Here is an 18102-nt window from a genome sequence, read left to right as displayed (position 1 = left end):
TTTTTTTTTTAATCACCAAAACATTTTAATTCCACAGGATCCAGGAAGAGCGTGCAGTTGTGATCACTTCAAGGAAACCAAAACAAGAAACAAGCATTAAAAAATCTGCATAGAAGTTCCCACGCCAGAATCAAATTGTGGTGCTAAATGCTCTTATTCCAAGCTTATGGTGTGATATATAAAATCGATTGAAAATTAGCTCTTTATTACATCACAAAGAGTAGTGACTTTGTATAATTGCTTGATATATTTTAATGCAAATGTCCTTTTAATAATTTAAACTTTAAATCTACTCAAAATTGGCAAAGCAACAATTTAATTTCTCTGCATTTTAAATGAAGAGGTTCAGATTTAGATGGTATCAATATCTTAGTGGAATTTGCACATTTCTTCCAATTTCTGCATAAGGATCTGTTCTAAGAGCACTGATATTCCTCCCTCATGTAAAAGACATGCATTAAGGGTCAACCGGTCTGACTTTTATGAGTGAATCTGTTTTGAGTGTGCTGTATGTTGGGCAGAGCAGGGTCCCAAGATGGGCCATGACTCCCTGCAATTGTAAAACAGAATTTGGACCTCACATGAATGACTCGTTACATTCACCCAGAGTAGCTTATAGACCATAGGTGTTTGGATACTTATATTAAATAAATAACCAAAATACATCTATTGTGTATATGGCATCTGTGAAATCAATGAATCTTTATTTTATGAAGTGACTTTCACTGTAAACACTATTTCAACAAAATTAATAGTATACCATAAAAATTATACAAGAATTAAAGAAAAAAGTATGAACAAATGAAGAATGTTAGTGCTACCTATACTATTAAGTTTAAAGATTACAAAATAGAACAATACAGCTAAACAACAAAATCGTCAGAGTTTATTTAACTCTAAAATGTACCCAGAAATGTTGTTTTAATACATAGACTGAAGTGTTAATTTATAGGTTTTATAGGGTAACTGTGGTGATTTAGCTGTGCAGCCAATCATATCACACTAGCAGAAAAATAAATGCCACATTAAAAGAATAAAACAAAAACTGGCTTTGGAGGGACGAATCTTGTCAAACAAGTACATGAAGAACTTTCCAGAAAATAAGTCTGGCAATTGTGAATAATCATTCCTTAAGAAAGATGTATTCATACTTAATGAAAAGTAATTTAACCAGCTTTTCAGAATATCTGCTCTTGCTGCGGTTTGCCAAGTTATGCTTTGTCTCACAAGAACTTCTCCCGACACTCCTCAATATACCAATGCAGCAGTTTTGAAGGATGAAAATGGACATCATATTTTCCCTTGGGAATACCAGCGCCACATAATGAATGTCATTGAAAATGTCACAGATCTTCTGATGTGAGTTTTCTTATAAAGCAAGTCACTATTTAAAACAAGAAATAGAATCTGACTTTTAATTAAAATGATGAAATTCTAATTCTACCCACATATGAAATCAAGCCTTTGCATAAAGAACAATCTAAGCCCTCTACTAGAAAATGATTGTTCATTTTAATTTGACTGAATGGCTTATGAAGACATTGATAACAGAGAGCTCAGAAAACAAGACTCTCAAATTGAGTACTACGGCATACATTTGTAGAAACTCCAAGCACTTTCTCAGTTACAATGAACACATTTTAATTAATGCCCTTGAAAATACCCTTGTTATATCTTCTTTCACAGCATACATATGATTTATTTTACATTATTTAATGTTAGTTGTCCATTTTGGTTTGACTGCTGGATCAATGTAAAATGTGAACCTCTATAAGCTCCAGAAAACTAACAAAGAAAGGGGGGAAGGAGTTTATAATACAATTATAACACTGATCAGCTCAAACAGCCATTTTCTTACGATGTGAACCTCTACATGCTTCAGAAAACTAAGGAAAATTCTACAATGCAGTTTTACACTGTAAATAATTCAACATCAATATAAGAGTGAAGGAAAAACACAGAGAAATGTATGCCATAATCTTAGACACATTCAAAATTTTCTTATTCTTCCATGACAAGAAAGTTCCCCTATTTTTAACGTGTTAATGATCTAACAAACTGTTGGTTTTCTGTGCATCCCATTCTCCTTTTGTGCATTTACCTGCCTCCTCCGTGTTTTAATGTTATGCTTTGAGCCACAATCACAGGTATGTGTTAAATGATCTTAACTTCAGTGGTGATATTTATCTTTTGGAATAAAATGTGAATTTCACTCCTAATCATACATAATATCATTACTTAACTGTTTAGTTTCAATGAGTTTTAACCATAAAAGCAATTTTAAGTCTAGAAATTAATTAAGAAATATTTTTTATGCAGTACCTGTAATGATATATGAGTCATTAATTCAATATTTTATATACAAACTTAAAAATGGACATTTTTTTCTATAAATATCTTTGCTATCTTTGAGTGAGACATTTCTTCACTGCAAGAGCAAGCAGATTGAGATCAAGGACATATAATTGCTCAGATCTGGTTAATCTCTGTGGACAGATGTGGCCAGTTCCATCAGGAAAACAACCTCAAAAGATATTGATGAATGCCTGCGAAAAATACTCTGAATTCTGGAGGTATTTTTAAATGTAACTATAAAAGACAGCATTGGAAAAGTCCCTGAACTCAACAGCATAATTACAGGACTTATACTTGAGGTAAGTAACCAGTAAAAAGTCTAAAGGAGAATGCAAAGAGTCTGCAGCAAGATAATACTAAAATGCTTACTTACCATAGTCTGATTTTGCTGTGTCACTGTTGTTGGAGTGGTAAAGGAAGAAAGTTCTAGAAAAAATCAACATAAAAACAAGGAGAGCAACAACAACAACAAAATTCATTTAGATTGCACATTTTAATACTTGAAAGTAGGTTAAAGTGTTTTCACAATAATAATGAAAAGACATACTTGAAAAAGAAAGAAAAAAAAAGAACAGTTATTTGTATCAGGTTATGTAATAGATTAGAAATGACAATCAAAATGTTCAGCTTTGTAGTAAAAACTATGGGAAGGGGTGAAAATAAAACCTGAAGGTGGTGAGATGCTGAAGAAAATGACCCTGCAGGTGTCCCTAGGCCAAAAGACCACCCATCCAACTGTTGGCATTCTATAGTCCATAAATGTATCACCATTAGCAGGACACTCTTGTGGAGCTCTCTTCATGCCCAGCACTGAAGGTGGCTGAAGCATACCAAGGCCAAGGGCCAGGGGTCCATACTGCCACCACCGACTACCAGAAACAAGAAAACACAGATATGTCTTGATCACTCACCAGTCTATAGATCTACAAATAAAATTGCATTTTATGAAAAGAACCTGCACCTTCCCCAGTACAAGGGACTGCTAGTGAAGCTAGTCATTTGTTTAAGAGATCATGAAAAAGCCAAATTAAAGACATGGGTTTTTCAGTAGCTTCAGCATTCAGCTGTTTTGGCCCAATACATCTTTAGCAATAAAGAATTCCACATTTTTTGTTGCATAAATGAAATGCCACCTCTCCAGTTCTATTATGCCTCATTCTTGGAGTACTTAGCAAGTCAGTGTCAGAGGATCTAAGATTACAATGAGGAATGTAGTGGGACAAAACAGTCTAAAATTTAAGAAGGTGGTAGATGGTTTAAAGCCTTATTTACAATTACAAGTGTTTTAAAATCACTTCTAAAGGACACAGGCAGACATTGTAATGATGTAAAAATTGGTGAGATATGCTCAGATTTTCTTTTTATAAATTGAGATTCTTGCTGTTGCATTTTGGACTAATTGCAGCCAAGTTATATCTTTTTAGATATTCCTAATAGAAGCACATTACAATAATCTAGATGACTAAAGACAATGTATTAACTTTTTTTGGCATCTTTGATGTAAGACATCTATTAGCACAAAACTTCTTAAGTGAAAGAATACAGTCTTAGTAACATGGTTAATGAAATTTGAAATTTTAGTCTGAACCAAAAATTATGCCAAGATACTTTATGTCTAGTCTTATTTGTAAAGTCAGATGGTCTAGTTTAATTGCACTTTTTTACTTGCTGTCAACAATTTAAATTTCTGTATTTCCTTGTTTAGTTTCAGGATATTGGCACTCATCCATTTGGTGATGCTAGGAAGACACTGGATCAGAGGATTTAGAGCCTCAGGATCATCTGGCATTACTAAGATAGATAGATAGATAGATAGATAGATAGATAGATAGATAGATAGATAGATAGATAGATAGATAGATAGATAGATAGATAGATAGATAGATAGATAGATAAACCTGTGTGTTGTGTACATAGCTGTGGTAATTCATTCTATGTTTTGAAATGACCAGGCCTAATAGGAACGTACAGATCAAGAACAATAAGGGTCTCACAATAGATTCCTGTGGCACACTACATCATACATAATATAATGGATTTATGTTGTATAATTACCACAGCTTAAAAATTATTTTCTTCCTATTTCATAGGACTGAAACAAACTCAAGGCACTGCCAGAAAGACCCACCCAGTGTCTAAGATGGTTAATAAGAATACTGTGATCAGTGCTATCAAACACTGCACACTTTAACCAAAGCAGTTTCTGCACTATGATTTGGTCTAAAACCTGATACTTGTTCAGAATAAAAATTGTATTCAATCGTTAATTTCATTGTTGAATAATTAATTCTTCTAGAATTTACTTAAAAAAGAAAGATTAGAGATAGGTCTAAAATTGTCCAAAACAGAAACATCAAGATTATATTTCGTAAGTAGTGGCCTAACAATGCTGAAGTCTTAGAGAATCAGGAAAAAATTTCAAATCCAAAGAACAATTAACTTTCTTAAATGAATATTTTGATTAGTCAGACACCTGTATGGACTGGATCAAAGACACACATGGACTGTGTTAAGTGAGTGAATATCAGTTAAATGAGTTAAATTCACATTATTCACTACATTCACTGTATTCACTGCTAGGTTCGATCTTGACATCTGGGATATACTGCATATCATATTATATACTTTGACTTAAAAGAATGCTGCAAAACCCTCATATTTAGCCATTGATAGTTTAAACATCCCTTCCATTACTCACCAGGTGCAAAAGATGGTCAATGGTTGAAAATAAGATTCTCAGATCTACTGCACTATTGCTTATAATTTTGGAGAAACAGCACCATCTCTCAGATCTGGTATTTCATTGTGTTTTCATAATTTTGTTTTTCTCTGTTTACACTCTGCCTTATGGCATGCTTTCTTAAGTTTCCAGATTGTTTCTGCTTTCCAGTTGTGCTTTCTCGTTAATTTTTAACAAGTTTTTCGGGGGTTTACACTCTTTAAAAAAAGGGGCCAAAGTGGTTCTTAAAAATGAATCTTAATTTATTCAAATCTGTAATAGGTTGTATAAATTATTATGAATAGATGATGACAGATTTATGAAATACCAGTGGGTTTCTGATTGCTAAAGGATGCTTACTGCATACAATAACACAGACAAAGTCCGGGTTCCTTGATGTGTTGTATTCTGCTACAGGTACTGTACATTAAAGATTACTGTTTTGTTCACATATTAGGAGCCAATTAAAAGCCCAAAGAACCAACCTCATATACAGAAACTTAACTTCACAGAAGGAAATGGTTCTGGAAACACAGAACCCAGTAAAATGCCATTAATGAACCGTTATTTTTAAGAGTGTACAATGTCATTAATGGTCTTCAGTTTTGCATTAAAACTGTCAACATTATTATGTAAATTACTGGGTGTATTACAGTAAGTGCCAGAGTAAGGCTCGTTATTTATATAAGAAATATCAAAATATCAAAAATATGTCTTAAAAACATGCTCCTCTTTAGTCCTAGAGTAATGCATTGTTACATTAAAGACAATAGAATAATGATGGGATATACGAGTATCACAGCACCTCTAAGCGAGAAGGAGATGACCAGATCAAATGTAAGCCCCCCTAGATTTCGAGTAAAGTCAAAAACAAAATCCATACATTTTGTACCCTTGGGATCACAATGATTATCTACATGACAATTGAAATCACCAGTTACAAAATTATCGTAACCAGTTATTTTAAGTTAATGAATCAGATAATTCATCAATAAATGTGGCATTATAAGCTTATTGCTTATTGCAAGCTCTCTCCCTTTGATTAAACTACTGAGTATTAAATTGCAGTTCAGAGGAGCGGTCACTATTCTTCCCTCACTCGTGAACAAGATCCTGAGATACTTGAAATCCTCCACTTGGGGCAGGATCTCGCTCCCAACCCTGAGAGGGCATTCCACCCTTTTTTGGCTGAGGACCATGGTCTCGGATTTGGAGGTGCTGATTCCCATCCCAGCCGCTTCACACTCAGCTGCGAACCGATCCAGAGAGAGCTGAAGATCACGGCCTGATGAAGCCATATTTCATGAATGAAAAAAATTCTTTCCTACCTGCAATAAGATCACTTACATAAAAGACCTTACATTTTAATGATCAAAAATAAAGTAATACCATATTAACGGTTTTGGGAGAAGGAGACAGCACAGAAATAGTACGGTGACTACAGATACTTATTAAGTATAATATTAAAGCTAAACTTTCTGTGCTCTTCAACGAATATATAATTCGGAATTATGGGCTTGATACAGGTAAACTCATTTTATATTTATTACATTTACTACACAGTCATGACTGTTATTATGCATAATGCAAAGTACCATGAAAGCTGTAGTATATTTGCAATGTTTGCAGAGAGGGCCCAGGTGCCTAATTTAGTGGAGTGTTGGCCATCCCGTCTGTAGAAGAGTGGTCTTTCCCATAAAAGGTCTAAGTTGTCAATGAAGCTGACATCCTGTCCCTAGCAGAAGGATCTCAATCATTTGTTCAGTCAGCTATAACCCTTGTCGCGTCTTTTCACCATTGGAGGCATTAGAGGTCAGAGCCTTTTCCTTGATGGCTTGAATGAGTGACACAAAGTCCTTCTTCAGCACTTCAGGCTATTAATGTTGGATTCCGTTCATGCTGCTGGTGTAGCACAACTTTCCTATATCTCTAGCCCGGTGCTTCTTGAAAACAGACAAGGGCATCCTTGAGATGTCCATAACCACAGATTCCAGGGGAGAAGGATACAAGGCTCTTGTGAAAAGAAGTCAGAAATTTCAGGTTCCAGACAACAGAGTCACAGATCACATGTACGTCTTAATGGTCAGTAAAGATGACAAGAGTGTTTGGCAGATCAGGTTGGGAAATGTGCAGGTGAAGTGCAAGTGGTTTACCACTTCTAGCTGTGCTGTTCTTTGTCTCCTTCACAGTTAGGAACAGAGGTAAAACATTTTACATTACATTTACATTTATTCAATTAGCAGATGCTTTAATCCAAAGAGATTTACAAAAGAGGTCAACATAATCAAGTAAACATCAAGACCTAGCTTAAGATGAGGTCAAAACACCGGTAAAAGAAACTAACAAGGTAAAAGTGTCTTGAATCATCAACAAACATGCTTTCCCTTTTTAAAGGTTCCCTAGGCATGCTAGGAGCTCTTGGTATGTCTCTATGGCTTCAAGTTGTTTGCTTACACACTGCCGCTTGGAATGATTGTTTTTTGTTTAAGATCCCAAGATACTGTAAGACATTGAACTTTGATGCTTTTGAATGTCACTTTCTAATGACCTGGGTATAGATCTGAAGGGAGGGACATCAAGAGGGTAAATAAAGCACCTATGAATGTACAAACTCCACACAGAGTGGGACTGAGCCAAGAACTGAATTAATGATCCTGGTGATAAGACAGTATTAACCGCCACCTTGTTGTGCTACTCATCTACTGAACCCACTCATCTGTTTGCAGAACCCTTTTCTGCATGGGGAATCAATATGTTGCAGAACGCACTTATTCACAACTCACACTTAACCATGTTGGGTCAGTTTGTGGTCATCATCTGAACCACTTTGACCTAAATGATGTTCCTGAAGTGTCACTTTCATTAGACAAAAAGACAGTTTTCATAAAAAGTAATTACTATTTTTAATTATTATTATTGTTGACAATGTCACTCTTAAACATATTTGTCGTAACTATTTTACAGCTCAAAAACAAAAGCAGCAAGGTTCGCAAATGGCAAATACATCATTTACCACCTTTAAAATGGATCACCAATTTGAGACGTGATTTCTTGACTTTTTTTGTTAATGTAATTTGACCAATTGATCAAAACATGGATTAAGATGATACAATACAATACAATTTATTTTTGTATAGCCCAAAATCACACAAGAAGTGCCGCAATGGGCTTTAATAGGCCCTGCCTCTTGACAGTCCCCCAGCCTTGACTCTCTAAGAAGACAAGGAAAAATGCCCAAAAAATCCCTTGTAGGGAAAAAATGAAAGAAACCTTGGGAAAGGTAATTCAAAAAGAGTCCCCTTTCCAGGTAGGTTGGGCATGCAGTGGGTGTCATAAAGAAGGGCGTCAATACAATACAATACACACAACAGAGCAAATCCTCATTTCATTATAAAAATAAAAATTTTACAAGTACGGAGCAGAATTTAACAGTAGATGATATCCCATAATATGATTTGGATTTGTTTAGAGTCCTGGAGAACTCAGCCATGAAGCTGCCTCCCCCATTTGGCCATTCCACGGCTGAAACGGTGCTGGGCCAGCCAATCCGATGAAAGGACCCCTCCTTCCCACAATTCATGCGATCCTCCATCAGGGATGACTTTACCTTAGGCAGGCAAAACAACTTGGCAGGTGGGCCGTGGCACCAGGTGCCACATTTGAGTACCGAGAAGAGATACAGAATAGGTGAGGGTTAGTAACAAATTATAACTATCATGTTACTTATGTTTTACTGCTAATGACTAACAACAGAGATGCAGTCTGTACAGTTAATCAGCAGCTCTAGTCAGGATATGCTAAACTGAAGTAGTGAGTCTTCAGCCGGGATTTAAAAGCTGAGACCGAAGGGGCATATAGAACTTACATTTAGTGCTGATATCATCTTCTCCGTTTTTGTAGTAACTTTGGTGCTTCTGCGTTTTCCTCGTTTAGCTGAATCACTAAGAGACCATCGGCTTTAAGTTTCCACCACCTGCTGAGCGATCGACTTTGATTTCTCACTGCCGGTTATTTCTCCTGGTCAGCTGTCGGCTTTGCTTCAGTAGAACTTACTCGGGCTACGTGCCTGTGGGAGATGCCGCTGCTCTGTACTTCTGCTGCTTCCGCTCGCTGCTACTCCAATGAGGTGTGGCCTGAAAAAATGTGTTCCAAACCTGCTTAGGTTATATCACACCAAGGCCATGATCAGGAAGCATGATACAGTGGCTGCAAACTGCATGTGACATTCAACAACAACAACAACGTTTAATTATATAGCACATTTTCGTACAAATAATGCACCTCAAAGTGCTTTACATGACGAAGAAAGAGAAAAAAGACAAAATAAATAAGAATTAAAATAAGGGAACACTAATTAACATAGAATAAAAGTAAGGTCTGAAGGCCAGGGAGGACAGAAAAAACAAAAAAAAACTCCAGACGGCTGGAGAAAAAAAATAAAATCTGCAGGGGTTCCAAGGCCACGAGACCACCCAGCCCCCTCTAGGCTTTCTACCTAACATAAATGACCTCAATCAGTCATTGTATTCAGGGTTCTCATTCACAACTTCATTCACTCTTTAAAATGCTTTAACAGGCATACATATTTGTTAATTTTATTTAGTTCCTCCCAGCATCTAGCCTCCACTGTGAACCACTTAATTCCTCCACACATTGGCATTAAGCATAAGTCTTCAAAGGCAAACCATATATATGTGTATAAGTAAAGGAGTCTGCGGTGGGTTGGCACCCTGCCCAGGATTGGTTCCTGCCTTGTGCCCTGTGATGGCTGGGATTGGCTCCAGCAGACCCCCGTGACCCTGTGTTCGGATTCAGCGGGTTGGAAAATGGATGGATGGAAGTAATGGAGTTGAACGAGTTCGGTAAACTTCTGATCAAACCAAAGAAAGTGTGATCTCAGAACTTTGTTTAACAACTAACATCAGGACAGATAGAATCCACAGAACAGTTTTGATTTTCAGCACCGAAATGACTGCCTTTTGATGAAGTTTTCAAGCTCTCAGATATGAAAAGCACCCTGGTCATATTTCGTATTAGTTCTTTGATTCACACTTAAAAACATAATGTATTGAAGGAAAGAGTTGCAAAATGTAAATTTGGAAGCAAATCAATTATTAGAGACTGTCATAATGTATCCATTCATTTTCTGAAGCCGGTTATAACAATGTGAGTGGTGTTTTTGGAGTCTTTAAACTGTTCACCACTGAGCACTGGCAGTCGTTTGCATCCATTATCACCCGGGGAATCATTTATAAAACTTTACATGGATATTATTGTGAAAATATGTGCATGTCAAAAAAAAAAAGTTCTGCAACTTACCCTTGATGAACCACACTCACCTTGTAAATGTGCCTTAGTGAACACACCTCAGTGCTGATCAGCCTCACACATATGCAATCATGATACAGTAGATCTCCACTGGCTGGTAGAGCCTCCATCCTCCTGAGGTGTTCAGACCCCACAACTGCATTCAAGAGTATCTGCCTGTACTCCACACTACTGAGCTTGCAAGATCATATGCAGCATCATAGCTCCTCTTTTCTGTGTTCTGAGTGTCCAGGAAAGGCACATGGTGCCACCGTTTCAGTGGGTGGCTGCTCTTACCTTGCACATATAATGACATGATTGTCTATACAACAAATAGTATGGAATATATGAAAAACTGAGGTCTGCCAAAGCTAATTTGCCTCAAAATAAATGAATCATGGGAAGCAGAGTCCAAGGAGATGTTTTGATTGTCAGCCTCATCATTGTCAGCCTCACCGATCCGCCTGTCGATCTCACGCTCCATTTTTTCCTCACCTGTGAACAAAATTCCGAGATACTTGAACTCCTCCACTTGGGGCAGGATCTCGCTCCCAACCCTAAGAGGGCATTCCACCCTTTTTCGGCTGAGGACCATGGTCTCGGATTTGGAGGTGCTGATTCCCATTCCAGCCGCTTCACACTCAGCTGCGAACCGATCCAGAGAGAGCTGAAGATCACGGCCTGATGAAGCAAACAGGACAACATCATCTGCAAAAAGCAGTGACCCAATCCTGAATCCACCAAACCGGACCCCCTCAACGCCTCGGCTGTGCCTAGAAATTCTGTCCATAAAAGTTATGAACAGAATCGGTGGCAAAGGGCAGCCCAGGAGGAGTCAAACTCTCACTGGAAATGGGTTCGACTTACTACCGGTAATGGGGACCAAGCTCTGACACCGATCATACAGGGACCAAACAGCCCTTATCAGGGGGTCCAGTACCCCATACTCTCGGAGTCCCCCCCACCGGATTCCCCGAGGGACACGGTCGAACACCTTTTCCAAGTCCACAAAACACATCTAGACTGGTTGGGCAAACTCCCATGCACCCTCCAGGACCCTGCTAAGGGTGTAGAGCTGGTCAACTATTCCATGACCAGGACTTAAACCACACTGTTCCTCCTGAATCCAAGGTTCGACTATCTGATGGACCCTCTTCTCCAGGACCCCCGAATAGATTTTTCCAGGGAGGCTGAGGAGTGTGATCCCTCTGTAGTTGGAACACACCCTCTGGTCCCCCTTCTTAAAGAGGGGGACCACCACCCCAGTCTGCCAATCCAGAGGCACTGTCCCTGATGTCCATGCGATGTTGCAGAGGCGTGTCAACCAAGACAGTCCTACAATATCCAGAGCCTTGAGGAACTCTGGGCGTATCTCATCCACCCCTGGGGCCCTGCCACCAAGGAGTTTTTTGACCACCTCAGTGACCTCAGTCCCAGAGATGGGGGAGCCCACCACCGAGTCCCCAGGTTCTGCTTCCTCATTGGAAGGCATGTTAGTGGGATTGAGGAGGTCTTCGAAGTACTCCCCCCACCGACCCACAACGTCCCGAGTCGAGGTCAGCAGCGCACCATCCCCACCATATACAATGTTGACACTGCACTGCTTCCCCCTCCTGAGACGCCGGATGGTGGACCAGAATCTCCTCGAAGCCATCCGAAAGTCGTTCTCCATGGCCTCCCCAATCTCCTCCCACACCCGAGTTTTTGCCTCAGCAACCACCAAAGCCGCATTCTGCTTGGCCTGCCGGTACCTATCAGCTGCCTCCAGAGTCCCACAGGACAAAAAGGTCCTGTAGGACTCCGTCTTCAGCTTGACGGCATCCCTCACAGCCAGTGTCCACCAACGGGTTCGGGGATTGCTGCCATGACAGGCACCGACCACCTTACGGCCACAGCTCCGGTCAGCCACCTCAACAATAGAGGCACAGAACATGGCCCATTCAGACTCAATGTCCCCCACCTCCCTCGGGATGTGGTTTAGTTCTGCCGGAGGTGGGAGTTGAATCTACTTCTGACAGGGGACTCTGCCAGACATTCCCAGCAGACCCTCACAACACGTTTGGGCCTACCAGGCCTGACTGGCATCCTCCCCCACCATCGAAGCCTACTCACCACCAGGTGGTGATCAGTTGACAGCTCCACCCCTCTCTTCACCCGAGTGTCCAAGACATGTGGCTGCAGGTCCGACGACACGACCACAAAGTCGATCATCGAACTGGGGCCTAGGGTGTCCTGGTGCCAAGTGCACATATGAACACCCCTATGCTTGAACATGGTGTTCATTATGGACAATCCGTGACGAGCACAGAAGTCCAATAACAAAACACCGCTCAGGTTCAGATTCGGGGGGCCATTCCTCCCAATCACGCCCTTCCAGGTCTCACTGTCATTGCCCGCCTGAGCATTGAATTCTCCCAGCAGAACAAGGGAATCTCCAAAAGGTATGCCCTCTAGCACCCCCTCCAGGGACTTCAAAAAGACTGGGTACTCCAAACTTGTGTTTGGCGCATTTGCACAAACAACAGTTAGGACCCGTCCCCCCACCTGAAGGTGGAGGGAGGCTACCCTCTCGTCCACCGGGGTAAACCCCAATGAACAGGCTCCAAGTTGGGAGGCAATAAGTATGCCCACACCCGCTCGGCGCCTCTCACCGGGGGCAACTCCAGAGTGGTAGAGAGTCCAGCCCCTCTCAAGGAGAGTGGTTCCAGAGTCCAAGCTGTGCGTCGAGATGAGCCCGACTATATCTAGCTGGAACCTCTCGACCTCACGCACTAGCTCAGGCTCCTTCCCCTTCATAGAGGTGACATTCCACGTCCCAAGAGCCAGCTTCTGTAGCTGAGGATCAGACCGCCAAGGTCCCCGCCTTCGGCCACCACCCAACTCACACTGCACCCGACCTCCTTGGCCCCTCCCATAGGTGGTGAGCCCATGGGAGCCCAGCCTCATCAAGGAATCACATATGACTTCTACGTTTATATAATGTACCACCTTACAGTTAACACAAGCAGCTTTATTCTTGCCAGATGTCCTTATGAATTCAGTGAAGTGCTCCATTTGGAGGACCGAACACTGCTGCAGATTCTCTTTTTATATTGGTAAAAATGTTAGTTTTGATGTATGTACACCCACACCATACGTAACTGGGATGTAGTGCCTCCTCAGTCAGCTAATGGCTTTCAGCACACCGAGCATGATGGAGTGAAGCTTGGCTGAGATATTCTTGACCTATTGGCCAGTTCTCTGAGAAGTGACAACAGGTATGTGAACATAAACTGATGAAAAACCAAAACACGTTCTTCAGTAAAATTAAGCAGCATTGGCCTCTTTAAAGGGAACTAAAAACAAACTCTCCATCATATTTATCACTTTTGGGTCTTAAAATGTTATTATAATTAATATCACTGAGCTGTTATTATATTATGTTATAATATAATAATGCATGCGATTCATCATTTAGCTGGTTTGGTTGTATTTCCCTACTTGGTCTAGGGTGTCGTCATTTCCCACTTTCTCCAAAATGTTACATATGAATAAGTCCGAGTTGCTGTAAATACAAGCATGTTTCCCCATCAAGATTTCTTTTATAAATCACGATGTTTGCGTGGTAAGACCCTTACGTACATTTGAAGTCTCTTCTTGTGCATACACAAGCTTTATAAATGAGGCCCCAGGTGTACATGCATTTTACACTTCGTGGACTCCTGTCTTAAATATAACCTTTAAAACACTTGTGTCTGTTTTGCTCTTGTTTATATTTGTTCAGAACGTCATCAGTTTAATTAAATTGTAGTGTCTCTGCACTGTTTAAAGATAATGAAGGTGGGCTACAATCTTAATGTTCTGCCTTCTCCTTTTCACAACCACATAGAGAGAAGAGCTGCGGGTATGTCGGACATGTGTGCATACAGTTCAGTGGGAGAATCGGCAAGTGTAAGACTTGCATGGCTTTCAATGGAGCATGAATGTAAAAACAACCATAAAAAATGTAATACCGGTTCCATCATCAGAATCTGAGGAGTGTTTTCCGAGAGCTTCATGACGCTAAGTACTTTGTTATCTTGTAATTAAGATTGCTGGTTAATTAGCAAGTATTTCCAGAAAACCCTTCAAAACTAAAGTAGTACTTAATATCCTTGGTAAATTGAGAGGTGAAATGAACCACTCATTAGTTTTAAACTGAATATACTAGTACTTTGTGAGCCACTAGGGGGAGTACTGCCACCCTAACCCCCAACACATTTACAATCAAAAGTGCACAAACCATCAACACCACACCAATATACAGTCCATTCCCTTCCTTGCCGCCAATCCATCCACCTCCACTCTTCCTCAGGCTTTGTCCACTCCTTCCTCCCGACTCTGGCCCCTCAATGGAGTGAGGCATCTCCTTTTATTCAGGAGGCTCATCAGTATTATCTGGAATCATTCCCAAGTGCGCTGGAGGTCCTCTACAGGGCTCTGCAGCTCCCCTTGGTGGCCCCAACAGAAGCCAACAGGGCTTCACCAAACTCCAGTTCCCAACATGTCCTGCGGAAGGCTGCCCTCTAGTGTCCCAGAGGAGGTATCGCATCATCAATACCCTCTCCCAGGTCCTTCCACTCTGCTGGCGTCCCGGCCAGGTAGTGGCCGTGGCCGCCCATAACAACTGCTATTACTTCTACTGCAAATACTATTACTACTACAACTACTACTACTAAAACTAGTAGTACTTCTATTACCACCACTACTACAAGTAGTACTAGTACTTCTATACTATTATAACTAATATTACTACTACCACTACTAGTAGTAAAACTATTAGTACTTCTATTACGGATATTACTACAAATAATATTAGTATCACTACTACTACTACTACTGCTATGAATCCATTTTTAGAAGACCACAGTGATAAAAAGGTAGCAAATATACTTTTAACCAATGACAAAGTAAATGAATTTTCTGTATAGGCAAAGATGAAAAAACTCCGGGAGGTCGAGTTTAACATATCATGGTCGGTGTTATGTGAATCACAACATTATTCTTGTGGCATCAAGTTTTATATGACTTGAAAATATACATTGTTAACAACAGGTCAGAGGACTCAACTAAACTGAGTGTGAGTGTGTGTGTCCTGAGACAGACTGGCACATTCTGCTTGCTTCCTGCCTCGCGCTTGATAATGCCAGGATAGGCTCATGCCACAAGGGGCCCTGACTTGGATAAGCAAGTACTGAAAATGAAAGGAGGAATAAATGAATTGATCATTAAAGGCAGTTTGATGTGGATCAAAGGTGGCTGAGCTCTAGAATCTATAGTTAGAATCTTGTCATGATCCTCAGGATTTTCAAAATGTTTCTGTGTCCTTGTGTTTTTCAGTTAATCTTCTTTCTCACTGCAGCCAGAACATGTGTCTATTAATCACAGAAATTTGTTGCCGTGTGGTTGTGTGCCCAGCACTGGATTTATGTACATCTCTTTAAGTGTTGACATCGGCTCCCGCTCTCCACATTCCTGTTAAAGAATAAACGGGTCCTAGAAACATAGAGCTGTCATTTATTCATGCTTCATTAACCTAGTTGCTACAGATAAATTCAGATCTTTATGGAAGTAACTACAGCATTAACTTAACGTAAACATTATGTTATATAATAAACAAGCAGTATGAACCCACTGGACAAGAAATACAGCAACTTTTTGGCAGTTCAACGGCGTACTTTACATAAACCGAAAATTATTAAATCCATAATGTTTGGTTCCATTTAGACACAAAATTTTAAAAAAATGGCAATAGCACCCTCTACCGGCCACATCTAGCACAAACACCTTCCTCTGCCTTTTCTTTTACTTTCCACAGTACAGTAGATGCATTCTTGTTAGCAGAGCCTCAGACCTAACCTAACCTCATCTGCCTGCCTTTACACTGCAAAGGCCCCGCTAACGTCATGCGCAGTAGCAGCCAGTGCGGCTGTATAGACTCACGATTTGCCATTGGTGTTATTTTCTTAGTTGTACATACAACAGTATGTCATGAGTTTCGGGATGTGATTTTGTGGGTTACATAAGTAAAGAGTGTTTAAGCAGGTTATAAACAGATCATGTTTGTTTGTAAAATGACCTGACACGTTAAATATTTTTACCTGAATGTGGAGAGAATATGTAGAGTAGAATATTTAGTTAACACCCAGCACCAAAGAACGCAATAGCAAGACTTTCATTTTAACTGCTAGTTTATTTTCACTAAATAATGTGGCTTATTTTTTTTAATATAAAGTACCAAAGACTGTTTTCTTCTATTGTAACATTTACCTAACACTGTAATAAACTGCCCACCTTTTCCACAGAGTATAACGGAGGACTGCACCAATGTACACCACTAAAATGGTTCTTGTATGATTTTACTGGATTGTGTGGTTCCTTGTGAAATATTTCTTGACAATGAGCCGTGTCATTCTGGGAAGGTTTTTGCAAATACAATTGGTCCTTTGGGCTTTGATAATGTTTCTAATACACGGACAGAACAGAAACCTTTAATACTGTATTTAATAGGTTACAAATCAGGACATACCAGATCAAGAAAACCTTGTACACGTCCTTTTAAAATCAGGAACTCATTGGTATTTCACAAATTTGTTATCATCTATTAATGGAGCTTGTTAAAGATCTATATTTAAATAAGCTGTTCCCCATGGAATTTGGTTCACACAGTGCTTGCAGAATTTCACAGTAAGGTATGGTATTTATTTATTCACAGTACAGCTGTGTTATTAGTCTCTGTGAACAGGGTAGCATGGTGGTGAAGTGATCAGTGCTATTTCCTCACAACCTCAGATGTGGGGGGTTTAATTTCTTTCCAGATCACTTTCTGTATTAAATTAGCACTGTTGTGCTTTTCATTTTATTCCTCACATTCAAAACAGGTGCTTTTTAGTGACAACAAATGGGACTGGGGCAGGTTGGTGTGTGGTGTGTCCTCTGATGCACTGCTGGTTTGATCAAAACTGGTTACTATTCTGTACCAGGTGTGGGAGATGGCCGGCTGTTCATCCCGGCCAATACCCCCAGGCCACTAGATGGAGCCCTCCCTGTAGCATGGGAGTGCCCCGAAGAGCAGCAGGGAATCATGGACAATGGAGTTTTTATTCCCGACCCTGCTGGACACCGTGGGGCCCACCAGAGGACGCTGCAGGGAGGCTCAAGGACTTATACGTGCCCTATAACCCAGAAGTACATCCTGATCACATGACCAGAAGGAACGACGTGCTTCCGGGATAAAGAAAAGGACTTTTAATCTAGCCCTGAAGTGATAACAAGTCATGGACTGCAGGGTTGGAACCACTGCCGGGTCAGGGACTATAAAGGACTGTGGGAAACTCAGACGAGTGAGCTGTGCTGGGAGGAAGGGTGGCTAAGTGTCTGGGAGTGGAGGATTGATATTATTGAGAAGTATTGTATAGTGTTTATGAGTAGTGTGGAGTAGAGGGTGCTTTTTGTTATTATAAAAATAAAAAGTCTTGGACTTTTACCTGGTGTTTAGCATGGTACCTGAGGGTTCAAGGGAGCAATAGTGCCCCCTACTGTTACGCAGGGTAGTCTGTAACCCACCAAATGGATAAATCTATACCAAAAATCTTGATTTGATCATACAATCACATATTAATTAGAAGCTTTTAATTAGGTAAAAAAACAGAATAAGAAGGCACTTTAGCAACTGAAAGTATCCTGCTGCAGAATGGTCATTC

This window comes from Erpetoichthys calabaricus, chromosome 16, assembly GCF_900747795.2.
Source record: "Erpetoichthys calabaricus chromosome 16, fErpCal1.3, whole genome shotgun sequence".
In the NCBI taxonomy this organism is placed as follows: domain Eukaryota; kingdom Metazoa; phylum Chordata; class Cladistia; order Polypteriformes; family Polypteridae; genus Erpetoichthys; species Erpetoichthys calabaricus.
This window is presented reverse-complemented; position numbering follows the sequence as displayed.